The 6327-nt window shown below is 44.1% G+C and overlaps 1 pseudogene; it reads right to left on the minus strand.

Annotated features, from left to right (window-relative positions):
- Window positions 1–1067: 1067 nt before the first annotated feature.
- LOC125759912 (uncharacterized) lies at window positions 1068–2812 on the minus strand (annotated as a pseudogene).
- Between the last annotated feature and the right edge of the window lie 3515 nt (window positions 2813–6327).

A 6327-nucleotide genomic window follows, 5' to 3' on the forward strand; every position in this document is an offset into this window, starting at 1 on the left:
CTAACTTCCTTACAAAGTACGGCTTTAGCTCGTCAGAAACTTTGGCCAACCGCTCCATGTGAATTCACGTACAACGCGGAGTACTTCATCTCTGGCTGTCTCTAGCTCAACCTCTTTAACTGTGACAGGAAGGTCTTGTATCGGTGCAAAATAAAAAATGCTTTCAGACTCTTCAGTAGTTTCAGGCAGGGGGAGCCTCGACAAACCATCAGCATTGCCAATCGTACGTCCTGCCTTATACGTGACCTGGTAACGGTAATTTGACAGTACGTGTAACCAACGGTGCACTCGCGCAGCAGCCACAGAGCTTGCTGGACGCTTAGGGTCAAAAAGAGCAGTCAGTGGCTTGTGGTCCGTGAAAATTTCGAACTTGCGACCGTACAAGTACTTGTGAAATTTCTTGATTCCAAAAATAATGGCAAGTCCCTCTTTCTCGATTTGCGCGTAATTGCGCTCAGTTTGGGTCATTGATCGAGACGCAAAGGCAACAGGTTTTTCATGGCCATCAACCACATGAGACAGCACTGCCCCTAAGCCGTATGCAGACGCATCACATGTCAGACGCAAATCTTTTCTGACATCATAAATCTGCAATAGCTGGTTATTACACAGCAATTCTTTGCATTCTCTGAAACACTTGTCACACTGACTTGACCATTTCCATGCACTTTCTTTGCGCAGCAAGTTGTGTAATGGCTCAAGTAGAGTTGCCAGATTTGGCATGAACTTCGCATAGAAGTTAACGAGGCCAAGAAATGCTTTGAGCAGTGTAACATCCTTTGGCTGTGGAGCATGCATGATAGCTTCCACCTTGTCTGGTGCTGGGTGCAACCCATTCTTGTCAATTACGTGTCCCAGATAGCGCACTTTGCTTTGAAAGAACGAGCATTTTTCTGCATTAACGCGGATTCCATGATCCTGTAGCTTCTTAAGCACTCTTTCGGTTCTTTCGTAGCACTCTCGCTTATCTTTTCCTGAAATAAGTACATCATCTATGTAGCATGCAGTGCCAGGAATTCCTCGTAAAATCTGGTCCATTACTGCTTGGAACATCGCAGGAGCGCTTGCTACTCCGTACGGCAGTCTTTTAAATCTAAAAAGACCCAAATGAGTGTTCACTGTCAATAGCTCTTGGGCGCGTTCATCAAGTTGAAGTTGCAGGTAAGCTTTAGAGAGATCTAGAACTGTGAAATTTGTGCCTCCTACTACAGATGCAAAGATGTCCTCCGGTAAAGGCAGTGGGTATTGATCCACCTCTATACGCGGATTTGCAGTAATTCTGTAGTCCCCACATATCCTAACAGAATTGTCTTTCTTTGGCACTATCACAAGAGGGGTCGCCCATTCACTGTGCTTGACTCGATATATGATGTCAGCTTTCTCAAGGTCATGCAATTCTTTTTCAACTTGCTCCAACACGGCGTATGGAACTGGTCTAGCCTTACAAAAAAGGGGTGACACATTCTCCTTCAGAACAATGCTCCCATTGAAGCCCTTGATTGTACCGTATCCTTTTGCAAACACTTCATGGTACTTTTTCAAAAGAGAATTTTCTGTCTGAATGGTGTACACAGGTACGACTTCTCACCAATCTAACCTTATTTTCGACAACCAGTTACGCCCCAAAAGTGTTGGCATCCTCAAGCCCGATTCATGCTTGACTATTACAAGCGGCAGCTCATGGCGCTGTGTGCCATAGCTCACATCAACTTGCGCGGAACCCTTCACATTTACAGGTGTTCCGTTGTATGTGACCAAGCGCACATCAGTTGCGGACCACTCAGCATCAGGAAAACATTTTTCAAATTCGCTTTCCGACATTAGAGACACTGCTGATCCTGTATCAAGTTCCACTGGAACCTCTTTGCCATTTATGTGTAGCTTTACTACTAAAGGAGATGTCTGACCATCTCTCTGGTTATGCCCTATTGCCAACAGTTTCGCCTCTGTTGTGCTTTGGTCAATGCAATGCGTTTGTTTAGTTCGACACATTTTAGCAACATGGCCCTTTTTCGAACATTTGGAACACTGACTCTGCAAAAATGGACATGCCCTAGCAAAATGCTCATCACCACACCTGAAACATTTTCCTTGTCCCTCGCGAGAAAGTCCTTCTTTCCGCGGCTTCCCTGGTTTACAGGTGGCAGTCCCCATTGTGGACGCTGTTTTGCTTTTGCTCATTGGCTTCCTTTTAGGCGTCGGCTTGTTCTGCCAGTTGACGTCCGCAGGAGCTGGGAGAATTTCTTTGGTGCCGTTTTTTGCGGTTTCCATGGCGGTGGCGATGTTTAGAACTCGTTCCCATGTCGCCTGCTTGTTCGGTAACGACAGCAGACGGCATCGGATGTCCTCGCTGCGAAGACCCGAGATTAGCCGATCTCGAAGACTTTCTTCAAGGAAGCTGCCGAACTCGCATGTTGCCGCTAGCTTCTTGAGCTCGACGACGAATTCTCCAATTGTTTCACTTTGGCCTTGATCCCTGCGATGGAACCTGTACCGTTCCGTGACTATGGATCTCCGTGGTGCGTAGTGCTCGCGCAGCACTTTCGTGATATCAGCATACTTGGAGTCAGCCGGACTCTTAGGCAGCAGAAGGCTTCGTAGTGTCACGTAGGCTTTTTCACCTAGGACTGTCAAGAAACACTTGCGCCTTCCTCGGCTCGTCAATGTTGTTAGCGCTTGCGAAGACCTCGAATCTTTCGATGTAGACTTCGATGCTTCCAGTGTCGGGACTGAACTCAGCAAGCCTTCCAACCGGCGTCGTAACCACGCTGCGATCTCCTGATGCTGCTATCCCGTCTGCCGATGTTGCCATGATTGAACAGTCCAGTTTCACCACAGCAAGATGTTGTTAACACTTGTCTTGTGATTCAATCGGAGATGCCATCTTCGATCCCATCGGATATACCATCTGAGCTCCCATCCTCGTCGCCAAAACTGTTGTATATCAAGAACGCAGGATCAGAGGGCGGAAGAGAAACTTTATTGAGCTGCTCGTAGTTACAGAGCCTCGAGCAGACTGCCCCGATGAGGCGGGGTCCTCGAGGAGGAGGAGGGCCGTTGCGTCGCTCTCTTGTTTACAATACATGGCGAGAGCGGCGTCCCGGGGAAACGTGACTCTACATGCATTTAGTTCACGGCGGCTGCAATAGTACATAATTCACAGCCGCGCACAGATGTAAACACGGAGAGGCCATGTTGTCTCTCACTATACACACTCACGTTGTTAAACACGCACGCTTTGCCGTTGCTTATATGTGTGTGGCTTTTTAGTTCCCAACAATAATGACGTAATTAGTGTTGTTCGAGAGATCAAAGCTTTGTGTGTCACTTTCACAGAAACATTGTCGTGGAATAAGCATGTGCAAAATGTTTGCAACAATTCCGTCACTGCATTGATTAATAAAAACCGTCAAATATTACCAGAAAAACCTAAACATCTGATATACAATGGATTGTTTTTATCGACATTAAATTATTGTCATCTTGTATGGGGTACTCATCCTCTGACAACTTGAAAAAATTCGGTATATGCCAAAAGCGCGCAATTCGTGCAATAGCCAACGTTTCGTATGCTACTCATACTGCCTCTTATTTTGAAGCATTTAATATACTCAAAGTTAAATTCGCCTACGCATTCCGTCTTTCCTGTACATACCGTCTCGCCATGAGGACTAATAACACCGAATTCATCAGTTCGTTTCGCCTAGCAAGACGTCACTATAAATACGACACAAGAAGTCAGGATGACTGGATCCAGCCAATATGCCGCACAAACTATGGCAATTAGTCTGTATCGTATCAACTAGCTGTAATCTTAAACAAATACGCAAAACATGGCATAGCCGCTGAGTCGGCTTCAGCGCGCACCTTTCGCTCATTCTTATCGGGCGAAGATTAGACTTCATTCCACACTAACAAGTAGTCGTATTCATCAGTCGCAGAATGATACGTACGGTTTATCTGTTTGCACATGGCGTTTTTCTTTTTCTCTTTTTGACTGTGCGCATTTGGCTTGCTCATTCTCTTTCGGAAGTTGTTTAGTTTTTTTTTCATATTTTTTTTTGTACTGTGCGTTGAAATTGTAATTTTTTTTTCACCAATAGGGCTTATTATTATGATCCACATAATAAACCGAGGCTCTAACATTTCGCATACTAGAGAAATGTGCTCAGTGTTGGTAACTACTATCTGATTTAGATTTCGTTCAAATGAATGTTACGTTCATGTCGTTTACCAATGACTACGGCATGTTTTTAGCGTTTTTTATGTTCTCAATGTAATACTGATTTATTGCCTTTGCAGTTTTTTGTTGGATTATTTATCAATTTCTGTTGTACACGTAACATTACCTACAACTGTTTCGTGTGTTTTTTTTTCTTTTTTTTTTCGCCGCGGCGGCTGCATTTTCGATGGAGGCGAAAATGTTTGAGGCCCGTGTACTTAGATTTAGTTGCACGTTAAAGAACCCCAGGTGGTCGAAATTTCCGGAGCCCTCCACTACGGTGTCTCTCATAATCATATCGTGGTTTTGGGACGTTAAACCCCAGATATTATTATTATTATTATTATCATCTTTTTTTGTCCTTTTTTCCATAAGTCTTATGAATGTGTATTACTATGTATAATGATGTATAAAGAACAGATCCTCTCATGTTTTTCCTGGTAATCGCTACATTTGCCTCTTCCTGTCAGAGTGCATTCAAATCAAATGTTTTATTTCCAGCAAAATCAATTTTTGTGTTATTGATCATTTTTGCTGCTGGACTTTGTAGGGGGCCGGAGCTTTGTCAAGCCGCAGTACTGCGGCTTTTTTTCCGTCACCCCCATATTTCTCTCTGAGAAATAAAAGTTGATTGATTGATTGATTGATTGATTGATTGATTGATTGATTGATTGATTGATTGATTGATTGATTGATTGATTGATTGATTGATTGATTGATTGATTGATTGATTGACTGCGAAGAAACGTTCGACTCAGTAGGGATACGAGCAGTCTTGGAAGCACTGCCTCCCCATGGATCATGTCGAAGCGTATGTGAACACCTCCGCCAACATCTGCAGAGACTCCACAGCTTCGTCGCTTCTCCACCAGAAAGAAAGAAAAAATTAGGCAGCTTTGGACTGGTGGTGCCAAGTCTGAAGGAAGTGCAGAGCCTTCTTTGTTTCTCTTCGGTTTTCTCTTTCTTTCCTCCTCTCTTTCTTTTTTTCTCCTTTCCAGTTTTTTCTCTCTTTTTTCCTATTTATTTCTATTTTTCTTCCTATTTTTTTCTTTCTATCTCTCTCTTTCTATTTCTCGGTTGATTCCTCCTTTTTTTATATATATACGTCGTTTTGCCTGCGTTACGCCAAGCGACGACAGCATACGACAGCTTACGACAACCCGGGCCCCTATAGTGCTCCGCACTTAAATAATGCTAAAGATCAAATTACGATCGAGAAAGGAGGCAGGCAAATAGATAGGATCACCCCAAAGATTTTCACTGCACCTTTAGAAGAAACATTCCAACTTCAACATTGGGAAGATGTGGAAATAATGATTAACGAAGAATTTAGGCGAATAACACTTCCGGATATAGCGTTGCTTAGTGTTGGCTAAAGTTGTTGGCTATGGGCGTGTTGTGTAGGCTCTTATGAACATGTAATATAGATTACACGGAGGCCACCCCGACTCTGCCAGTTATGGTCTAGCGTTACTTGAAGCTGCAGGAATGCGCCAACGAAAACTGCTTATTATGTGCGCACGTAACTGCTTCGCATAACTTCGATTCGCACAATGCGTGGCATCTGCCGGAATTTTTTCGTCAAATCCAAGTTTAACAACAGCGTAAGAAGGACATTACGCCTGCAAATAATTTTATTATAACGCATTATAGGTTAGCAGCGAATATGGCAAGTTGCATGGTTACCTTACAGATCCACTGTTTTGCTTATCCCTGCCCTACACGTGATTAGAGAGAGAGAGATTACAACCTTATTAAGAGTCCAGTGCAGACGCTGAGGTTGCCCCGCGTCACCCGGCTACTCTCACGTGGATAAATTTATCTACACATGATTACATTACCCCACACTGGCACAGGTCGCCAAACTCACTCAGACTCAAATCGGACCGTGAGTCTGAGTCTAGATGAGTCCGGGTGAGCAATATTTAGGTGAGTTTGAGTCTGAGTGAGTCCGGTTGAGGGCAATTTTAGCGAGTCTGAGTCCGAGTGAGTCCGGTTGAGGGCAATTTTAGCGAGTCTGCGTCCGAGTGAGCCCTAAGCGATAAATATATTTCTTGAGTGAGTCTAAGTGAGATCCACCTTTCATTGCGGACCTATGGTCCTAT

The sequence above is a fragment of the Rhipicephalus sanguineus genome, chromosome 9 (genome assembly GCF_013339695.2).
Source record: "Rhipicephalus sanguineus isolate Rsan-2018 chromosome 9, BIME_Rsan_1.4, whole genome shotgun sequence".
NCBI lineage: Eukaryota > Metazoa > Arthropoda > Arachnida > Ixodida > Ixodidae > Rhipicephalus > Rhipicephalus sanguineus.